Genomic DNA, 24,563 nt, shown 5'->3' with positions numbered 1-24,563 from the left:
CTTTTTTTTTGTTGGATGAAAACTTAGCCTTGAACAAGCTCAAGATAATGTGGGACCACTTAGTGAAACACGTGTTGGTATGGACTTGTAATAGATATGAACTTGTAGGACTATATTTTGTGGCAAGTATTGATTCAGATGTTTTTCACATTGAGATAATGTTGAACAAGCCAAAGGACTTGTGGAACGGTTATATATGTTAAAGTAAACACATCCAATTAGACATAATAATAATAAAATAATTTCACATTTATATAGCGCTACGAACCCTCAGGTATCTGAGCCCTGCTTATTATGACCCACGGTGTGTGGTGCACATTTATCGATCTCGGAAGAATGAAAGGCTGAGTTTGGCCCTGCCGGGATTGGAACCTAAGCGCTCTACTCGCTGTGCCACTTGACCGGCATGAAACAAATGTGGATTTCCTCAGTGCAATTAGGGAATTATCAAGATTTGGAGAATGTTCTGGAGTCAAATGACATCATGTGCAAACGTCCTATGCTACAGATGCAAACTCGGAGGTGAAAAATATTTTCTGATGGTGGAGATAATTCCACCTTTCACAACATGAGCTTCTCTGTGAAATATCAATGAGATAACAGTATCTTCAGGGCTACCAATGGTGTCAGGTCCGCTAGTGATTTTGACTGGCGCGGAGGCAGTACAAACTGGGGGTTAGGGTCCATTCGTTGGCTGGGAAGAGGGTTTCAGGACAACCGGAAAGAGGGCTAGGGAGAGGTTGTGGCTGGGTGGGGAAATTAGGGTGACATGCTCCACGGCTCCTGCTGCTGGTTTGTTCTTGTGTTCTTTCACACTCTCCGCCCTGTCATTCTATACACACAACACACTCATATTGAATATGCACAGCTGAAGAAGAGCTCTAACCACTGAGTAATGCATTCACCTTAGATTTTGACTGAGACCACTACTGCTCTCTTCTTGCATTGTCCTCATGCAGGAAAGTTGCACATTTACACATGATAATCACCTAGCACATTATATGCAGTTCTTTCTAGTGCTTAAGTGTGCTTAATGACTTAGAATCAGCAACATAAACAAGAAAATGCACTTTCCGCACACAACACAGAACCAGTACAGTTCATGGCATACACATCTAAGATTCTGCCCCACAGTCACCTAATGTCATCCAGATCCTTCTTCCACTGATGAGAAAACAGAGTGGGTGATTCAGTGAGACCTTGGGGAAAGCAGGTTTAGGTGTACAGGATTCCGCTATGTGAGAATGTAAAATGATAAGGACTATCCAATGGCATGGGGATAGTGAAGAAAGAGAAGCAAATATCAACCACAGTAAAATGGGTAGCAGTCAGAGGTATACAAGGCAAAATGGTAGTGTGCTTCAGGACCACAGGAAAAGATGGGATAAACAGAGAGTTTACTACCCTCAGAACTTACACTAATCTGGAGGTGTTCTTTCTGTGCTTCTTAACCAGCAACATTGAGGTGTTAGACATGCTTCTTGTGGTAGAGGGATTCAATGACTGGTGTAATGCCTTCTTATGCTTCAGTTTTCAAAGGCTACAGGAGACTGTGAGGCAGAATCCTAGATGGGTATGCCATGAACTGTACTGGTTCTGTGTTGTGTATGTATCAAACCTCATTATCATGCATAGGCCATAGGGACTGCAGTGTTAGTTATGAGATCATTCCAGTCCGAAGACCATTTCCATTCCCGTGCCCCTTCCCCGTTCAATACAGTTGGAATAGCATCTGGTAAAGTTCTGCTAGAACTGCCGGAACATTTTGGTCAGGGACACTTGAGAGAACCACTTTAGGAATGCAATGAATAGTGCATCTAAGCTTGCATAACAAGTCCCTTCATAGTTGGTTGACTAAAGCAGTGGCAATAAGCAAAAAAACATGGTTCTCAGTTATGGGTCCCAATGCTATGCTACAGTGAGCAGATCTGTTTTTCATATATTCAAAGCAATATTAGAGATTCTTACTGCCTTTACAGTTTCAGTGGATAGAAGAACATCAGGGAAAAATTCAGAATGAAGAGCAAACCTGCTATCACTGGTGTCAATTAAACAGGGCATATGTTTCCCACCCACTTCATACTATAGATAGGGGCCTTCCTGGTCTGTGGTAACAGGGGGCCAATGGAGAGAACATCCCTCCCTTTGAATCGGAAGGGATCAGGTTCTACCAATGGTGGCTGGAAAACACTGGACATTTTGAGTATTGGAGTTCAGGAAAGTGGTTGGGGTCGCATTGGGGTGATTTGGGAATCCCCCTACTGCTCTCATACTGGGGACCAGGTTAAATCCCTTTACCTATGGATCAGAGAACATATTATAGTGTGGTCTATAGGGGCACTCATTCTTAAAATACATGGTTTGCTTACAACAGTTACGCATAGAGAGACGGGTATAATGTCCAGGTTGTTTCATATATACTTGAAACCATGATGCCCCAATTGTACAGAGGAAAGTGGTTGTGGGGCTCCTCTTCCTCTGCCCCTTCCGCCAACCCCAAATCCTCCCAAAACCTACTGCTTACCATTTGAGTTGGCTATGTCTGTACCTGTCAGGTTTGCAACTGCAAAGTTATGAATGTATTCTTAATATTCTCCTTCATATGTTCTGGACATGCAATGGAATAGTTCACAACCTGGACTAGATCAGACAATGACTTGTTATGCCACCTACTACTAATGGTTTTCAGGTGTGCTTGTATTGGTACCTGCAAACTAGAAACACAAGAATTAGCTATCACTTCCTGCACTGTTTTATCAGGTGTAGTGATGTCTGAGTGTTAAACAAACACTATCTTTAATCTATTTTAATGATCTGTTTGTTATACCCATTTATTCTGCTATCTGTTCCATATCATTCCCTAATCATTCTTTCTTGTGCATATCTGAGGTATAGCTGATTTCACTCTAGTTTGATCTTGATCAAGGTTGTCCCCTGATCCTGATGTTTAGCTGGCCAACTAGCATGATGTGTTTTTTCTTTGCCTAACCTCTAGAGCATTACTATTCACCTCAGCTGATTTATAGCAGCCCAGAAAGTTTGTAACATCAGATAACAGTAAAGAGTTCCTCTATGAACAGTTGTTGTTCTTTTCTAAACCCAGCAAACTCCTTTGTTAAGTTACACAAATCTTCGAATGTTCATAGAACATCGAAAGTGAGTAATTGTTGGTCTCCCCCATCTGCCACTGGTGCTCCTGGTTCTTGTCTAAGCAGTGCTTGTGCGAATGTTGATGGTCCCGGGATGTGGGGAAACCAGAATTGTGTTGTGATAATACCATAAACGCATGTGATTATTAGTGGTCACAAATGTGGGTAAAATGGTGGTGTGGGAGGAAGAACTTGGCAAGATACATGAAGACTCAAAGTGTCACTACCTTTATATATGCTCCACTGTTTATTATTTTCCTTTAAATCCTAGAGGGCATTTGATAGAGGAATCGTCATTTATTTGCTTAAGTAAATTCTTGCCCAGAGGGCTCCCTAAAGTACATGTGATGTAGGACTGCTGAGGCAGTGTTTTCAGAGCTCTCGGGGGACTCTGTGAAGGTCACTGTAAGGAAAGCATGGTATCAAAGTAAGACAGACACAACTGACTACAATTCAAGGGTGTTTATTGAGCCTCATTGAAGAGTGTAATAAACATCTATCTAAGCTTAAATCTAAGATGGGAACAAACTACAAACATCAAATAATAATAATGCAGTCCTAGTGGAGGCTCGTCAAAATAAAAGGGACTATACTAAAAAGAAACTATTGCCAATACGTACTACTAATGGTGTGGGAAAGTGTTCAGAAAATGATAAGTCAGGATATTCAGGCCGTTGGCCTTACTTCCCCACATTTTCAGCACGGGACAAGGCGGTTCACTCGAGCATAGCACACTCTTGGGCTCCTGCGGCACAAGGACACAGTTCTGTTACAAGCATCAGGGCCTTCTATGCCCAAGTCTCTTATGCAACAATGTCTCTTGATTCAGAGGGCCTGTTGTGTCAAAAAAACAGTTTTGGTTGGTTGGTTGGTGAATCACGGTTCACGTAGGATCCCCCTCAGCCAGGCTCAGATCCCCATCTCACAAATAGTATCCCTCAGCAGGGCTTGGACCACTTGCAGTTTGCTTCTTTTCTTCGGGTGACTCATGGTTCACCCTGTATCCCCCTCAGCCGTGCTCAGATCCCCTTTTCCCAATTAGTCTCCATCAGCCGGGCTCAGACCAATTCCAGTTTGCTTTAGCTCTCGAAGACTGTCAAATGTGCAGAGGGTTTGGCTTGACCCGTTGCAGGACCACTTTGATTTTGCAGTGTACAATGTTGACTCCCTATTGTAGGATACCGTTCAGAGGCTTTTGAAAGGGCACTCATGTGGCGCTAGACCACTCTGTATATGCTATCTGCCTCGGTTTGCAAAAGTTTAGGTAATCCTCGGATACTCAATTACATTTGCATCACTCACTATGCATGCCTTGTACTTTGTTCTTTGCAAATTTCATCATACAACGTTGCTGCTTGCAACCTTGGTTCTAACACAGGCTGGTCTGCTATCAGTCTCCCAGACTCACCTGCTGTGCTGACATTACTGGAGCATTACAGTACAATGGTGGCAATCGCTCCTCTCTGCCTCGGCTGTTGATGCGGGAAAGCCCCTGGTACCTTTGACACACAATGCACCTTTCTTCCACTTCATCTCTGGGACTTATGTTTCTTATCCTCGAGGCTTCATGAAAGTAGCTGTTTCTTTCCTCTCCAAAGCCCAACGGCAATACCCTCTTTGTAACCCTCTCTGGTTTCAACGTCTTTCTCTGCATATTAAACGGCCATCTCAGAACTGCTGATTCCTCTTGTGTTTTACCTTGCTCAGAGTGTGCTTTCATGCTCAACCTTTTATCCATGTGGGGATGTGTGATGGACGTCAAGTGTGTGTAATTATCAGTAATCGCCTGACTCTGCCTGGCCCTTGTTTTCGGACATGTCAGGTATACGGCTTGGGTGTTAGTCTGTAGTCACACACAGTGACCTACCTGTGAGAAAGTGTTTGTGTCGAAAAAAAGGGGCTGAAGGGTTGAATCCCCAGGTATCTTACCTGGTAGAATGGAGAAAATGTATATTGGGAAGGGATACCGCGTCACACCCTGCCGTGTCCCACTTCCACTCACCAAGGACCCCTCATCCATGTGAACCTCCCGCACAGGTCTGCCCCCAGGAACAGGATCCAAAAGAAATGGCTGTGTCCTAGCCACCCCGATGACAGATCCCTGGGGACTAGCGTGTGAGACACCTACGGGTGTCTCACATCCCTTTTCCTATGCAATGTAGTCGCATTAGTTTCAGAGGGGAACCAAGAGAGGAAATCCACATTCCCTTGGTCTTTACCTTTTCGGTGCTCCATAGTAAAACAGTAGGGTTGTAGGTCTAAGAACCATTGCATGACTCAGGGTATTTTTGTTGGCTAATCCAAACCAGTGGAGAATGGTCAGTGACAAGTGTAAACTTACTTCCTAGGAGGTAGTATCTGAGGTGGATAATGGACCACTTGATGGCAAGGGCTTCTGATTCCATCACAGAGTAATTTTGTTCACGTGGGAAAGGTTTGCGACTCATGAACAAAATGGGATGTTCCAATCATCACAAACTTGTGATAAGACTGTTCCTAACCATTTAAGAGAGGAGTCTTTTTGCAGTAAAAATTCCTTCGAGAAATCTATTACCTTTAAGATCGGGTTCTGGCACATTGTTTGTTTTAGCGTGTTGTAAAATATATCATCCTCATCTGTCCAAGGGATTTTCAGGGACTCAGCATTCTTTAGTTTATCTATCAACCTAGCTGTCCTGTCTGAGAAGTTTGGGATAAACCTACGGTAATATCTGATCAACCCTAGGAGTGAGGCCTGTGGGCTAACGGTACTATAGAAGAAAAAATATAGATAGATAGATAGATAGATAGATAGATAGATAGATAGATAGATAGATAGATAGATAGATAGATAGATAGATAGATAGATAGATAGATAGATAGATAGATAGGAAAGCTCCAAGATCTCTTTTAGTATTAGGTGTAGGGCTATCTAGTATGGTTTCACTTTCTCACGTTCAGGTTGCACACTACATTTCCTACAAAGAAGCTGAGGTATTTCATGGCTGATTGGGCCACTCTGCATTTGGATGTATTGGCAGTTAGACCTGGCTGTCTGAGAGCTCTCATGATGGTAAACAGATGGAAAAGGTTGTCTTCCCAAGTTTTGCTATTAATAACAATATCGTCAATATTAGTTCCACAGGAATCAGAGTAGGGCTGTAATAATTAATCCATAAGCCGTTGGAATGTGGCTGGAGCCCCATGTAAGCCAAAAGGGAGGACTTTGAATTGAAGCAGCCCTAGGGGAGTCAAGAAAGCTGTCTTTTCCTTATCAGGTCTGTACACTGGGGCCTGCCAGTACCCTTTTGCTAAGTCTAGAGTGATCATCCAGGTGATCCTCCTGCACTGATCCACCCCTAGGAACTGGATCTAAAAACAATGGCCGTGTCCTGGCCACCTGGATGACCGATCCCCAGGAACTAGCAGGCGAGACACCTTCTAGTTTCTCACACCACCCAGCAACCATTTTTGGATCCTGCCAGTGGGTACTGGTTCAAACCAGAGCAACCTACCCAGAAGTAGAGGACCACATGACGAGTGATTATGATATGATAGGATATGATATGATATGGCATTTATAACACGCCTATACACAAGTGTTTCAAGGTGCATCGAGGCAAGGGAGGGGAAACAGAGGGAGAACAGACAGCGATCCTACTAGGCCAGGTGAGATTGAGATTAAGCAAGTGCAGGGGAGGGGGGGAAGGGAAAGTGTAGAGGGGAAGAGGAGGGGGCAGTGCAGTACATAGGATAACAGTAAAATAAATAAAGATGATAAATAAAAGTGTGGCCAGCTGGTGGCAAGGGCAAGTGCAGACATCAGGGGTCAAGTGCTAGTATGGGCTGTAGGGATACAGAAGCAGTCCCCGAGTGTAAGGGTAGCCAGGGGGGCAGTACAGGTGTGCAACTGGCAGGCAGGGGATCTGGGCCCGAGATCAGAAGGTAGCCAGGTAACCAGTGCAGTTTCAGAATCAGCCAGGAGATCAGCAGGGGAGAGGAGGAGAGAAAGCAAAAGAAAAGAGGAAGGTTTTGAGGTGCTTCAGGAACCGGAGATGGTTCTCCTCAAGTTTCAGAGAGGCAGGAGGCTGTTCCAGAGGGAGGTCCCAGCAGAAGAAAGAGATCTACCACCAACTCGCTGCTTGGAGAATCGACTGACCTTGAGGGAGTTGGAGGTGGATGAGTGAAGAGCTTGAGAAGGAAGATATTTAGGAAGAGAGAGTTGAAGGTATTGAGGCCCCAGGCCCCAGAAGGCCTTGTGGACAATTCAAAGGTTTTTGAACTTAATCCTTGCCACCATTGGGAGCTAGTGCAGGGATTTCAGTCCTGGAGAGATACCTTGAGGCCACAGACAAGTCTTGCAGTTTTGTTTTGGATGAGTTACAGAGGGCAGAGAGTAGATGCAGGTAGATTTAAAAAGAGGCTGTTGCAATAGTCTAGCCTAGAGAGAACCAGAGCTCTGGAGACAGTGACCTTCTGGGGGAAGGAGAGGAAAGGAAGAATACCTCTGAGGAGGTGCAGCTGATAGTGTGACTTCTTAGAGACCTCAGAGATGTGAGGAGAGAAGGAAAGCGTGCAGTCGAAGATGACCCCAAGGTTTTTATCCTCACAGGTGGGAGCGGGAAGAGGGCCAAGCGAGGCCGGCCAGAGAGTGACAGGAAAGGAGGGAGCGGGTGTGCCAATGAGGAGAATCTCCGTCTTACTAGCATTAAGGCAGAGATCATTGGTGGTGCACCACTCCTGGATGGCGGACAAACAGTCAGAGATGAGAGAAGGAGAAGAGGTGGTGGTAGAGAGCATGAAAATGAGCTGGGTGTCATCCGCATAGCAATGAACGTTGGGGCAGAGAGGCGCAATGCGATGGGCGAGAAGTGCCAGGTATTGGTTGAACAGCCAGGGAGAGAGGTTACACCCCTGGGGAAAACCACAGCTAGAGATAGAGATAGAGGACAGGAAGGACCCAAGGAGGGTCGATCGGAGAGGAAGGAGGTCAGCCAAGCCAGGGCCTGATCGGTGATACCAAGGTTATCGCGGAGACGGTTGAGCAGGATGGCATGGTTGACCATGTCAAGGGCAGACTAGAGATCGAGTAAGATGAGGACACATGGGGTGCTGGAATCACGGTGGGAGAGCAGTTCTTCACAGATGTTCAGGAGAGCAGTTTCCATGCTTCTGGCAGCTCTGAAGCCAGACTGATGGTCGTGGAGACCACCAACAGATTCAGTGTGAAGATTAAGCTGGGAGATGGCCAGGTTTTCCAGGAGTTTGCCCAGAAAAGGAGTGATGGAGATTGGACGATAGTTGGCCGGGCAGGAAGGGTCAGCAGATTGGATGGATGGAAAAGGAAAACTGTTTATTTTACATTTGAATCCACAAGGTCTATTGTCAGTATAGTAGCAGTCCTGTTTTCTGTGATACCTGGGGGCAGTGTCTGGACATCAGCAAATTTGGAAGCCAGACAAGTCAACATAAAGCCGATTGTCTCCAAAGGATTTTGAATTCGTATGAACCAAATTGGTATTGTGGCCAATTGTAGTCTTACCTTTTCAATGTGCACAAGAAACATTATTAAGTTTTCAAAACAACTATTTTTATGAGCCCACACCTGCAATGGAAATGGATTTAACAATATACTATTGACACCTCCAACTTTGTCTGAAATAAGTAGTTTTAGAAAAAATACTATTACACAGTCAATTCTAATAAGGAATGCATTTGTGTATAAACAATGGAGCTCAACATTTAAAACATAATGCCCCATGTTAGCTTCCATTAGAATTTCCAAAATTCTATTATATCTGGCAACACAGTCTGAGTATCCCACAAATTTGATGGTTGACAGACCTAATAATTGAACCACATTCTACTGCAGGATGATATGTTAGTTTGCAGAGAAAATATAATGTCATACATTCCAATTGCTCTTATTTGTAACCAGTCATTGCCGTATTCGAATCAACTGATGAGATAATATCAGTAATAAGAGAGATAATAATGGAAACAATGTCCCATTCTGAACAGATGTCATATGGCTACAACCCCACACAGGAAATCATTTGTTTTGCTTTGAATGAGACTTTTACACTCCAACATATAGGGAAGATCAATTTCAAAGGATTGGTCTGAACCAGTAAGCGACCAGTAAACTTATTGGCTAGTGGCAGTGGACTTGAAATGCACCAATCCCCTTCAAGGATTGTCATATAATGGTTCAGTAATTTACTACTCTGTTCAATCATTTTGGCATTGCTGACTGCTCCTTCTCCCCTTTCATGTGTTTAAGACATCCATCAAAGAGGTGATGAAGACAATTCCTGTCAACAGTTCTATAAACTTAGGATGGATCTCAGCTGAACACATCTTCAAGCTTGTCTGTATTTAAGGACCATTTGACCAGGACACCTTGACCCTGATCAAAGGCAGTTACAAATAATGGTGTTGTGTTAATGATTTCTGTTGCTATGTCATGATTTTCACTAAGTGTCAATCCCTGAAATAACACTCTGTGGTATACAATCCCACCCCACCATTCTGGGGCAAGGAACCAGCTGTTATCATAGTTAAAACAAATTAATGTTAATAAAAAGTACATCAAAGGTTGTCCCTTACTTTATGTGTGGGAAACCATCACAAAAAGATTCACACATGCTATTAGCGTGTTTGCATTGTCAGAGCTGGGCTGCCTGTGGCAATCTTGATAGGAGGTGGCACACTCACAAACACCCCTGAATCAGCAATCAATAGTCTGAACATCAATTCCTAAGTAGGACAATTCTATAACATATGCATAAACACTGCTTGCCAGGCAGCATATTCAAACATTTTGAGTGGGTTGTACCTCATATTAACTTTGTTGTACTCAAACACACATTTTATGACATTTTATTTTCTCCAGTATCAATAGCAAGGGGGCTTGAAATGCAACTTCACTGCTAGGATTTTCATATAAATGGAGCAGTAACCTACTACTCTGTTTAATCATGTTGGAGCTGGTGACTGCTTCTACTCTCTTTTCATGTGGTTTTGACATCCTTCAAAGAGGTGGTCTAGGCAATTCCTGTCAACAGTTCTAGAAACAAAGGATAGATCCCAGCTGAAAGAACGTTAAAGCATGCCTGTATTTAATGACCTTTTGACCAAAACACCTTGACCCTGATCATAGACAATGATCCTGAAGCAGAATTGTTAAACTTCCACGGTGTTGTGTTGATGATATGTGTTATTATGTGATGCTTTTCAATAAGTGCCAATCCCTGAAATAATACCCCCTGGTATACAAAACCACCGCACAATTCTGGGACAAGAACCAGGCTGTTTTTATAGTTAGAACTCAAGATAATTAAAAAAAAGAGAAAATCAGAGTTTGCCACTTACATTATGCAGGGGAAGCCATCACAATATGAATCAAACATGCTGATAGCTTCTTTGCACATTAGAGAGGGCCTATCAGTGATCATCTCACTAGGATGTGGCACACCCAGAAACAACACTCCATGAATCAGCTAGATATAGTTCTAAACATCAATTCCTAAGTAACAACAATTGTATTCCACTTCCCTACACATGGCTTGCTAGGCAACACATCCAAATAATTCGAGCAATTTGTACATTACATTAACTTTGTTATAATCAATCACACATTTTAGAACATTTTGCTTTCTCCTGTATCAGTAGCAAGTATTGGGTTCAGAAAAAAGGATGCTTATATATAGACATTATTATTACATTCAATAGAAATCAATTCCCCCATGAAAAAAGGTACTCTTTGTTGCTAGTATGTAGATGCAATTTTAATGTAGACTGGCATGAGCTGCATCTAATTCTGCAGGTTTGGATTAGGGAACAGTGCTATCAATTTAGAATACATAGGATATTGATTCAATCTCTCTGATGAATCGTGAGATGATATCACTTCTTCCTAGGAGGGAACCCTTCCGTGTGCGGCTAGGGAGGTGAGGCAATTACCCGATATTTCCCCTAGGAGTGGTAAAAATCAGGAGGACCTCACAGGGAGTGATTTCCATCAAGAGGATCTGGTCTCCAGTTCCATGATGGAACTCCCTGATCAGTGTACCCTTGAGATCTTGAGATCTCCACAAACTACAGCTAACCAGCTTGAGAGTACTACTTTTATATATTATAGACTCCCTCTTGTACTAAGTTAGACACTGACCAAATTATGACTAGGACGAGACAAGGGCATTTGCATACCTTTTCTCCAAATATGGAGAAGAGGAAGATTGAAAGAATGATGGTGATTACTTCTTCGGTAAAGCTAGTGAGTACTAAGAAGAGGAGGCCCCACAGAGAATTGAATATCAGCCCATGGAAATCAGATAAAGACTTTGACAGACCACTGGGGAGGGATCAGCTTCAGAATATAAAGAGAGAGAAAGGACTATGGAAGGAGATCAGCCAGTGTGAATGCTGGGAACCCCAGGAAATTCAAACCTGGGAGTGGAGAAACAAGCTGCAGTGGGAGTGGAGAAACAAGCTGTAGAGGTCGGTCTTTTATGAAGAGGACATTGAAGCCAGGTTGGAGGGGTGCTCCAGAGAAGGCAGGTTTGTCAAGACAACCAGCAGCTGAAAGCAGGATGTTGGTAGCGTGACCGTACTGAGGGGGTCAGTTCGGTCCGATAGCTGCACTGAAATCGAAAGACCAAGGACCCCGCAGGACCAGTACAGAGTGGCTGTGAGTGGAGAGTAGTGGGAACAGAATGGTTAATCAGAGAGGCCAAATCAAAGACTAATGTGGTTGCTTCAAAAAGAAGGTACTGGGGGCCACGGAAGACCCAGAGGGGCTTGGGAAGGAAGGATTGAATATTGCATCAGGAATCATCTCCCTTGTCACAGTAGCCATCCTAAATATCCTGACCCTGAAGAGTGTATCAGGAGTCATCTTCCTGATCACAATGGTCACCCTAAAGCTCCTGATCCTGAAGAGTGCATCATGAGACATCTCCTTCTTTGCAGTAGCCATTCTAAGGCTACAGATCCTGAAGACTACATCTCCCTCATCACAGTGGCCTTCCTAAAGCTACTAATCCTAAAGAGTGCACCAGGAGATATCTCCCTCATCACAGAAACCATCCTAAAGCTACTGATTCTAAAGAGTGCCTCTGGAGACATCTCCCTGATCACAATAGCCACCCTAAAGCTACTGGTCCCGAAGAGTGCATCGGGAGACATCACCGTTGTTACAGTAGTCACCTGAAAGCTACAAACCCGGAAGAGTGCATTGAGAGATATATCCATCATCACAGTATTTATAGGGAAGAGCGTATCGGGAGTGATCTCCCTCATTTCAGTGATTACCGGATAAGCAAATCCGATCAAGAGAGTACTAAGGACAGAGTGGAAAACATTGGGAGCAAACTCCTTGGCTATAGTGACTTTCAAAGGATTACCACCCATGTACCTGGAAAAGAGCTTAGAAGGAGCTGTAGGAACTCTTAGGAAAATTCACAAGAACTGTGTACAAATAGTAATACACCAGGAGAAGGGACCATTCTCCTGTTTGGCAAATCAGACTCTATTTTCATTACACTAGCGGGTTAAGCCTGAAAACAACCTGCTCCAAGTACCTGGAGAATAGCTTGGCAGGAATTTTTAGGAAGAGCTTGGAAGGAGTAGCAGGAACTCTTAGGAAAGGTCACAATATCTGTGTGAGACATTTATAACACCAAGAGAAGGGAGCTGTTCTTCTGGTTGGTAAATCAGACTGCATTTTATCAGACCAACGGGTTGAACTCAAAAGGAACCCATTTGTTGTTTTGGATCTGTCAACATGGCTGAGGACTGGTGACATCAGAAGAAGGGAGACAGTCTTCTGGTTTGCTTTGAATGTGTGCTTTTGGGTCACAAAGGCTGTGACTGGTTCCTATAACAAACCAGGAGAAGGTAGTTGGACAATCATCCTGATGACAAGCATCTGAGTCTCCTTAGTTAGTTAGAGAATACCATTTTAGAATAGGGAGAGTTAGGTTTCTTTCCTTATCATTTGTTAAAGCATTATAGCCAAAATGCCACCTCTGTGTCCTACTCCTTCCTCCAGCATGCCACATCACTCAACATAGAAACATTGTTTTATTATTTTCTAATTCAGTGATGAATGTCTCTCCCACTTCACTTTGCAATCAAGCCCCACAGTGCAAAGCCCATCCCCTACTGTTCAATGTCATGTAAGTCATGTAATTTATATTGGCACCATTTTCTACAGAATGAAAGTGAAACAGCTAAACTCCCTTCATGACTTTTTCAAAAAGTATCTATGGCCTTTACAGGTCACAAGTTCTCAAGCGTTCTCCTTCAGGAATGTAGACCTTCAAATCATAGTCTAACTGGTTGACTGCACCTGTAAACACTATGGGTACAGTTGGATTGGGTTTAAGTTGCTAAGAACTGCTATTTATCTACAAATATATGCTATCAATTTTGCACTGAGCCCACAGCACTGAAAAATGAGATTGGTTCTTACTAGATTGAAATCTCACTTGAAATTGACCACAGTGTGAAAGCAAAGTGTATTTCCAACTTCAATATTAACATGTATTTAATTTATATGTGCTCCCCTAGTGATATCACCTCCCCAGTTCCAACCCACTCCAAGGTCTTATCGGGCAATGGAATGTTTGTAGGGGACTTATTTAATTAGATGAGAAAATGTTATACTCACTTTTAAATAATTATACTTTTTTGAGTCACTGAGACAGGATGGATCCTTTTGAGTTTTCAAATGTACTCTCACCTTCCTCTTGGAAAGCAGGCTGGCACCAAGTAGATGTGTGTTTGTAGATAAGGCCCACATCTCCAGAGAATATGCAAGCCCAGGTTTGATCCATTTGGAACAGGTGTTGTCTTTCTATGCAGCATTTGACTTCAGATTTCTCACATTTTATCTCTCCTGCGTGTTTCTACTTTTATAACTATTAATTGCTTGCCACACTTACATCATTGTGGCCTCACATCTTTTTTATTGGTCTACCCTTTCCATTGGCTTGCTTAATAGTTAGACACTCTCAGAGAATACACCCCACAATTTTATATGTTGATTATATTTTCTGTGAAGGGGTGGGGATTGCCTGCTTTGAAAACTTTTGAATATGGATATATTTTGTTGCATGTTTCATCATGGCAACATGGAACATCAATGAAATACTGATTTATGGATTCCCCTCATCCTGGCAAAAACAGGGCTAACCAGCAAGAACATATTTGTATGATGAAATATGAATGATGTATTAGTATTTCTGATTGTATTAAATATTGCTTATACTAGAAAGAACACATTTAGACCCACTGGATTGGGCATGAACCCATGACTGTGCCAGACATTTCCTTTGGATTGTAAGTCATATGGTTGTTAATTCATTTTGAAAACCATGTTTAAATGCATCAATAATTTGGATTCTTATGGCCCATTATATTTCTGAAGCATAGCTACATCTTTAAGTTGTATTTTTTAGAAATGTGAAATCCTTATGCTAGAACAACATCTCTCAGATATCCCATTATCTATAGTCCATTACTGAGCATATGCACAACTTCACTGCACTAAATACTGTCAAGAGGAGACATGTTAACGGCATCACAGTTCTTTCAGTCTATGAGTTAGGATAACAGGGCTTTGACTAGGTGGTCAATTCAGGTTTTCATCTTTACAAACAAAGTGAATTCAAACTTGCTGGAATTTAAAGATGCATTTATTAAGAATATATGTTTACATGTGGGTGGGATCTGTCCCATGCACAGATGGCTCTTTGTTCTGTACAGTTAATGTGTTTTCATGATAAACAGTTATTTACTGAACATGGCTAAGGCAAGTCTCCTGGGTCACTTAAACCATTCCCCATTTGATCATGGGTTCATCGCTAAAACAGAAGAAATTATTGTTCCAGAGCGTTGACTGGAGAGCTAAAAAAACAAGTATTTTCCATATACATATAAGGGACCTATTGATTTCTTAGACACTTAAACAGTGATGTATTTGTTGTTTGAACATTCTTGTAGTGTACATTGTTATAGAGGAGCAAGAGAAGCATGTTTTATGAATGCAGAGAGTTCAATTTTTGAAATGGGCCTTTCAGCATTTCCCTCAATTTAAAGTTTGTTTAAACCCACACACTTGGCCAGTTCAAAGGAATGTTCCTGGTGTGTGGGAAACTCTGTGCAATTTGTAAGGTGCTGTCTCTGAGGGGAGTGGATAATGACTTGCATGCCATAGGTGTACCAGTTTTCTGGTGGCTGGTGAGAAAAACAAAGCATGAACGAATAATTGCATTCGTCCGGCACCTCTTCACTTTAAAATGGAGCAGTCACCATGTCTCTTAATCTTTCCAACAGAACCCCCCCCCTTTCGGAACTGATGTATTGAGGGTAAGGGAAAGGGTTAAGGGTTCATAGTTTCTATATAGAACTGAGAGTCTTCATTTTTAAAAATGTTGATGCAAAGTTTCTCTACAAACCAAAATGTATCTTGTTCTTTTCTTTCTACAGGGTTTAAGTTTGTATTTCATGTTGTCATCAATATCTCTGTGGACAGGTTTCTTCGTGGGTGAGGATGTTGGGATACTTATCTCCTCTTTTCATCCTTGATGTGGTAAGAGACTTGGCACATCTCCCTCTTCTCCCCTTTATCATCCATCCTATAAATAACATCAAGTTATTTAACTACAGTAGAGGGGTAGAAAGAATGGTTTAATAATACTTCAGCAAAGGATTTCAATTGCACATATTGTATATCCTACTCTATTTTTTAATCTTATACAGTACTAACAGTTTATTGACTAAACATGAAAAATATTTTTAAAACATTCATTTTTTCATCTGAATATTTGTAATTTTTAATACAGATTCATATTGTTATAATTCAATAACGGAAATAGTCATATAAAATGGCAAAACCTGCTTTATCAACAAACCACATAAAGCATGGACAGCATACAAGCAAAACAATCTTGGATCTCTTATCCTTTCTTGGGCATGACAATGGTTTAAAAACAGAAAATACATCATCATTTTGACGTCAATCATTTTGGTTACAAAAACCTATGAGGTACGGGATTGGTTAAGCGAATGTTATACATATGGAAGCTTTAAGCATAAGTCTTTTCATTGGTTATACTCTATCTGATGGCTCCAACGGAGACCACCTCTAAATTCATAACAGATAAACAGAGCCATCTTTAAAGTAGTTCATTGGTTAATGCAACACATACTGGGCAGCACAACATTAGGTGTTTTTATTGGTTGGCACCTTCCTAACAAACCTTGAGCAATTGACAGGTCATCACTACATACACCAAAAATGGGGAGGGACTTGTTTTCTTCCAATTAAATAAGAAACTATCCCTTATCCCTAGGCAACGAGCCAGAGTTGACTTGGGGAGGCGGAGCTGAAGATTAAGCAAGTAGCTGGAAGAAGCTCAGAAATTTATTCAGACAACTATTTCTTTTATTACTGACATCCCAACACATTGTTTAGCTTTAGTTGCAGGGGCAAGTATAGGTTTTGGATACAGACAGATATTGCTTGATGATGCATTCACACTACCCATACTAATGAAGCAGTCTGGTCCTGGAGTTGCCCTCTAGTCATACAAAGTGCAAGGTGTGTTAGGCAATGTGCTATGTGTGCAGACACTTCTGTGGCTATAAAACCTGGGAGACTCTCGTGACATATGGGATAGGAGAGCACACATATTAGCTTTCATTAAATGTCTCTTGTCCCACTCTGGTCATGTGCTGATATCATAAATTGTTATTGTCTTGGTTAGAATTGGTTAGATACGAGTTCATATCCCCAAAGTCAAACTTGGTTTCAGCCTTTTCTTGCACAGTAACCAAAGAAAATTCTCCTGTGGTTGTCTCATTTGTCAAGGTGATGGGAATCACATTGCTGTATGTGGTCTTGGAAACATTATATAGGACCAACTCTCTAAATGCAATAAGAATGAGGAACATAAAGACTGCAAAATGTTAAAAAAAAGAAAAAATCTAAAAGCCAGCGTATCCACTTGTGATAAATATTCAAGTGCGCTATTATCTATATGAGCCAAAAGCAAACATCGAACAGAATTAAAAAGTTCAATTTTCCTCTTTCAGAAAGTCTCTTCTTTTCTTAAACATGTCAGCGTTTACAGGAATAATTGTGTAAATATAGCAATATACAAAAATAAAAAAAAGGTTTTGGGATTCACTAGAATAGCAGCAAAGGTTATATTCCTAACGCCAAAGCAGGATACATGTTCACTAAATAAGAAAAGATCATGAGCAGTAGGGTTTGTAGAGGAAACATTTTGTGTATATAGTTTTTTTTTTATATTTGTGATGTCATCTTTGATGTCCTGGGTGTTAGTCTTAGCAGTGCATGGTGGTGGCGCGAGTTATGGTTGCTTAGCTTACCATAACTGGCGAATTTCAAGGGTTTTTCGGTTTTACTTGGAACCATAACGTCCCTTTGACAACGTTTTTTCACTGAATTTCATAGGTTTTTAGTAGCGCAACTTAACCATAACCTCCCTTTAACAAAATGTTTTCATTGAATTTCATAGGTTTTTATTAGTGCAACTTAACCATAATGTCCCTGTAACAAAGTTTTTGTTACTGAATTTCATAGTTTTTTTAGTAGCACCACTTAACAATAATAACTTTGAATTTATGTACATATAATATGGAACATACTGAACCCTTTCTACTGAATTTGACGGTCCGCAGACATGTTCGGACAACAGTACCACCACCTAAAAACTCTGGGGCGGTATGTGTAATAGTTATATCATAACATAGGAACATTTCACAAATTCACAAAACAGCACACATACAAAGTATATGTAGTAATACTTAAAAAATGTAACCCATGTATGTAACACACTAACCATTCATTTAAATGCAATATGTTTTAAAATGGAATATACCAAAAGAAGATAAAGTGGCTTCCACCATAATTACCTCAAAGACGCTCCACAACCAACAGCAAGACCAGACGTATAGACTACTGATTACATATCTCACCAGACATAGTAAGTGCACTTCTTTTTACTCATATATTTATAAACTTTCTATATTAGAAAAAAAAACATTACTTTTTTGTTTTCTCACAGAAATGTGTAGCACTCTCGACTGGCTAGAGGAGCATTTGCCACAAGAGGAAATGTTAGAAGATAGTCCACCTAATGGTACACACTTTACTATATAAACCAATTAATAAATATTATTGTGTATACGTTTAACATATACATTTTTTTTATTACAGACCATACAAAAATTCCAAGCATCTCACAACAACAATCAGAGGATATCACTCCACAACAGATTAATCAAAAAATGGACGACCTTATGCAAAATTTTATGGATTTGAAAAACTTTGTGGAAAATCATGTGAAACCACCAACAGCACACCATTGTCCAACTTGCACTTGTCCCCCCTCATCCTATCCCACTCAGTTAACCCCAAACCCTGTCTATGGACCCAAGCGTTTCGATGAGCTTTCCTTCCCTTCTTCACCTGATCCCAGTTATCTAGAAATCCCTAATTCTCCTGTTTTTGTTTCCATTTCTGCCCCACCTTCCCACTCATAATTGTATATATATATATATATGAATAAAGTTACTTTTCTTATATTCTGTTGTAATTACTTTCAGTTCTTTGTGATGAAATCAATTTAGGTGTCCACGGACAGCGCAGTTGTTCAGAAATGTTCGTAAAGAAACGAAAATGTAACTTTCCTGAGGACACTACATCTGTCCGTAATGTTCTCATGCAAGTTGAAAATGTTCTAAGAACACTCGTGGTGTCCTGAATTGTTCATAAATAAACGAAAATGGAGGTGTGCTTGAAATGCTATGTCTGTCCGTATTGTTAGCAAATAAATTAAACTGTGCTAAGAACAAACGGCTGTCCGTAACTGTTCGTTTTACATGTGAAGCACTTTTAATTAGTTCAGGACCCGAACACTGTCCGTAGAACATCAACACGCATGCGCAAAACAATGTCCGTACATTGGGTGTCCCGCGGACGGCCGCTACCTTAGCGAACATGCTCACAAAACAATCATGTGACCGCGCCCACGCTCATCTCGTGCTCTAAATGCGGACATTGTTCGTGTCCCCGAACAGTTTAAAAGTACATTTCCAAGTAATCCACAATATTTCTCATCAAAAAATCACCATACCACAAATCCCACATACCAATCCTAACTTTCCACATACTTTTTGTGACTTTTTGAACCTTTTTTGATGTTCGATCTGTCTTGCGGACGGCGCGCATATCCGCGACCCGCGCACAAGCACCCCTATATAAGACCACGCCCTAGAGCGCATTCTCATTGTGTTTCTGACTATTCCACAGAGCACACTGCATTTTGCTGCATACTTTGCAGATTTTGAGATTTCCATCTCCAAGCCTATGACATCCATGGATCGACTATTACCACATGGTGCTACATCTGCCTCAGCACCACCCCCACCCCCTCCACCACCACTATTTTCCCAAGGGCCTGAAGAGGGGAACAGGAGTGAGGATACAGAGGAGGAAGAAGAGGATGACGAGAATGAGGTAGAGGAAATCCCTACTAGCCGCCCGCGGCGTGATTCTTGGGTGTGGCGGTTGTTTACCGTTCATGGGAATGGTCCTAAGGCTCGTGCGAACGTGTCACCTGCAACAAGTGCAAAATGGTACACAGTCGCGGGAGGCATGGTTGGTATAGCTTTGGGACTACGACCATGAAGCGACACCTGAACTCATTCCACTCTGGGGCCATTCGCAAGGTTGTACCTTGCGAAGAGCGTAGTAGGTTGATTGCCTCTACTTCATCCTCCGTTTCTGATCCTGTCACCACAAGGAACTCCTCTGTGGGACCTCAAGCTACCTCACAGGCCATACAGAATTCTGATGACCCTTACCTTTCGAGGGTCACAGTTTTATGTATGTACTGTGACACAGTACTCTGTAGGGGGGAGCGACTTCGGAGTGCTTTTGAGACTATCGTTTCAGAGCACGAGAAGACCTGCTCACTACCCAAGTAAAACCCACTCTACATCTTCCTCTCTCAGCTCGCCCTTTCTTATCCCTGTGGTTGGTGTCCCCCCTTTTACTCTCCTTTCCCCTCCTCTCCAAGTGTGTCATGTGTAAAAAACCAAAAAAATACAAAATAACAAAAACCAAAAAAAAAATAAGGCTCTTTTCAGAGCCGCCTTTCACAGTTAAAAAATAGAAGTAACGATAAAGAATGCAGGGCCCTTTCTATTTCTTGAAAGTCCGCGGACAGTTCGCGAAAATAAAAAAAATTGGGGTGCTGCCCTATTGTAACCATTGCTTTTTTCTCTGGGAGGAGGTGGTGGCTCTGAAAAGAGCCTTTGGGAGGTGTTTGTATGTCAAAAATGATAAATACTTAACACCTACTTCAAAATAGATTCTGCATTTCTAAAAAAGGTCGCAATGCATTTTGTACATTTCTCAGAAAAATCTGATTGCCAGCATAAGTAAGATGGACTGCATCTCTGCGAAAAATGTATGTACTACGAAACATAATATTTTCATTGTGAAAAGAGAACATGCCAAAATCTCTTAGGAAAGCACAAACAGCCTTATTGACATTACGCCTTGCTTTCTCCATTTGTGGACCACATGAGAAAGAACGAAGCCACATTTGTCTCTGCGCAATCCGTGAAAAAATTACTTTGGAGTTTGGAAACATATCCATGATCTTCTGAAGTCCTTCTTTCATTGCAAATTGCAAAGAAATTCTAGACACATGTCCTAAACTGTTCCCTCCACAATGAATTACAATTATGTCTGGATGTTCCTCTATCTTCATAGTTGCACAGAGAGGTAGCAAGTCCAACCACTTCATTCCACGCACTCCATGCCAGTACACTTCCACATGTGGGAATCCAAGATCTATAGATACTCCACAGCTTTCTGCATGCACCTTCAACCAATGTATCCACGAGTCTCCCAAAATCCACACAATCTGTTTTTTGAAACACTCAGCCATAGCTATCTGTTCTTCTCTCACCAAAAAGAATATCAGAGAAAACCTCTCCTAGCACAACACACTCACTAAACTTTACTGACCATCCCTTGCTACATTCAATCTCATTTGCCTGCCTCCCCACCCCAAATCCCCCGGATGTAATACGCGGTGTCCTGGAACTACCGCCATGTCCGCGAACGTATCGTAACATGGACAGCCCTTCTCCCATTTCCACTTCACTCTCTGTGCCATTCCCTCATTGGATGTAGCTAAGAAATCACATGACCATCCACCAATCAAATCCACGACCTCTACATGTAACTGCATCATCATAGATCAGCACTGCAAATGTACGGTGAATCTCTCAGACTACAAGTCTCATACCATTGGCAACCACGATCTACGAGAAATACTAGACAAATCTCCAAGATTTCTACTTGCAGCTTCGTCCATATCCATATGCATGAACACAAACTACAGGTATGCATATTTTCTATACAGTACATGAACACATTTTCTAATCGACTTTTACTTTGTATAATCTGTAAAATGAATCTACGGTCATTTTTTCATTATCCTAAAATGAACTGTGACTTACAAACCTTTATACCGTTTAATTTCTTTGTACAAACACACACACACGCAAATAATGTTAAACTAATCTTTTTCAAATAAAATATATAGACTACATATAATCAAACAAAATTACATGCACACTCTATGATCAAATCTCAAAGAATAATATTTGTACAAACACATATTTGGTTTTACTTTTTTTATTTTATATAATTACTTACATTTAAATAGGACAAGCAGGCTATGACATTCACTCACTATTACGTGGAAAAGCAGGCTATGACATGGACTCACTATTACGTGGAAAAGCTTAGTTGCAGGAATAGTTTTATACAGTGGTACATTATGAATCCAACAAGCCATAGTGAAGATATTTTCTTTCCTACAGTTAGTCATAAAATAGTTTTAATGGTTTTAAGGAAGGTGCTGAGCATTTCAATTTAAAAAATCTATGTCTAAATTAAAAAGAGTGCTATATACAAACAAAATTACTAATTTCTTTCTTTTACAATTGCAGTGAAGACCATTCTCCTGAAAAGAAGCAGCCGAATTGGAACTACAAAGAACAACTAAGAAGCAAACTGCTCATTTTAGAAAAAAAGTAAGTAGAATGTTACCATAATATTTGAATTATTACTCACACTGTAAGCTTAATTCATGCTATTTCTGTGCCTAAAAATAGAGATTCTGCACCATTCTGACCAAAAATCCCCCCGTCTTAAACAGTGATTTACTGGCAGAATGGCCCACAAATTCCTATTTTTCGACACACAAATTACCCAACTCAGCCGCTAGAATTTAGATGTTGTAGAAAAAACAACTGTTTTAATTGTATAGCTTTAGATATACGATTTATACTTCTCCACACCACTAGCTTACTTTTTTCTGTCATCTGAACCCCAGTTTAGTAACACATGAATTCAAGAATAGCCGCCCCTACTAGTTGTACTCCCCAATGCACAATCACACACCATTACATACATCTTTATCACCTTACTCAAACACTCATGCACACATCACACATGCATTGCAGAACACCCCAACCCATACCTTCTGTATTTTTTTCAACAGACCCTAAAGAATGCCTACCAAAAAGCAACTCCGTAGAAAGGGACGCAGAAGTAGAGCAAATGAAAAGAAAAGTCTCCAACATAAACATCCATCTATAGCAGAATTTGTAAAAAAAAGTTGAAACACAACAGCTAATACAGTCATATAGTGAAACAGAAGAAGTTTCTAGTACAAAAACTTTCCCTCCTCTATCAAAAAGTAAAACAACCCAAAAAACAATTAACAGAAAATCAACTATCACTACAAATAAAACTTCTTCTATAAATCTTGATATAGTACAAAGTAAGCATACCAAGAAAAGCATTTTAGCCAAAATGTTCTGTCACAAAGTCCTTCAAAATCTTATGAAAACAGGAGAGAAACCAGGTTCAAGACTTCAAACCTATCGTAGGAAAGTAATCTTAGAAGCGTTGATAGACAGTGCACTTCTTCTCAAAACAAAGTTATTTATTTTAGTGTTAAACAGAATGAAACCACTAACAAAACTAATAACTAAAATACAAAAAAGACTTCTCAATAAACGAAATGTCAACAGAAATAACTTCTTAAATATCTGTGGAGGTGAATGGAGTCACACTTCAACCACAGAACCATACTTTAATGAAGAAGCCTACAAACCAAAGCAAACAAATACAATTGCCATACATAGCAGTGGTCGATGTTATAAAAATGTTAATAATACCATAATGGAACAAGAAGAACTCCTTACAAAAATATGCCCTGAAAACCTAGATTTACACCTCCATTCAACTGAATCAGAATATCTAGTGTACAAGTGGCCATGCACGTCAATGTGTAACATTCCCAAAAAAAATTTCAAGTCTTTACGCCAATTCCTCAATCAATATGTGAATAGCAAAGACAAAATCAAAATTAAACTACTGCAAAATATGGATGCTTGTCCAATACGCAAGTACACAGGACTACAAGAACATTCCTTGGCCTGCATTACAGGACCTACTTGCAAAACAAGCTTCCATGATATCAAAAGGATATCAACACATCATGCAAGTATAAGAAATCTAGTTTATAAACTGTACTATGCTAAAAGTCCTGCTTTAGTACTAGCCAATTTAAATAGCATTCTTCTACATGGTACAGCAAAAGACCTCCTAGAAGAAATCGACTATATCCAGACAAAATATTTTGGAAGTGAAACCCACTTACAAGATGAATTAGCTGTCAACCAACTTCGTAACAATTCTGCACATGGCAACCTTTCACTACAGACATACAAAAAAGAAATACTAAAATTTGAAAGTACTTCAGCTGAAGTACCAAGCCACGTGTGTGTATGTTGCCGCAGAACTTCATATAAAAGTAGCACAAAAAATATAGACCTATCATACAAAATAGAAGACAATGAAGATTCTAAATGGTTTGAATTAGCTCTCTACCTTATAGCAGAAAACAAATACGAAATAACTGACCCCATAATACTTTGCACTTTGTGCACTACAAAACTTGACAACAACCAAACTCCTTCAAGTGCTATCACAAATAACTTGGAATTGTATCCACTACCAAAACCCCTTCAACAACTTAATTTATATGAGAGCATCATAATTCAAACAGTGCACCCATTTCAAGCAATAATACGCCTTCAACCAAAAACTGCAAAATTACCTCCCTCTGAATTAGTGAAAGGTATTCGTGGAAAAGTAGTGTATTTACCAATAGATCTAAAAGAAAATGTGCACACTCTCGGAGTGCAACGTCCAATGCAGCAATCTTCAATTATCTTGGTAAATGGAGTACCTACAAAAGACAAGAAAATTTGGCAACAACTGGTAGATTTACATAAAGTTAGAGA

The sequence above is a fragment of the Ambystoma mexicanum genome, chromosome 5p (assembly GCF_040938575.1).
Source record: "Ambystoma mexicanum isolate Mex_15411 chromosome 5p, UKY_AmexF1_1, whole genome shotgun sequence".
Classification (NCBI taxonomy): domain Eukaryota; kingdom Metazoa; phylum Chordata; class Amphibia; order Caudata; family Ambystomatidae; genus Ambystoma; species Ambystoma mexicanum.
The sequence above is the reverse complement of the archived record's forward strand: the minus strand, read 5'-3'. Positions refer to the sequence as shown.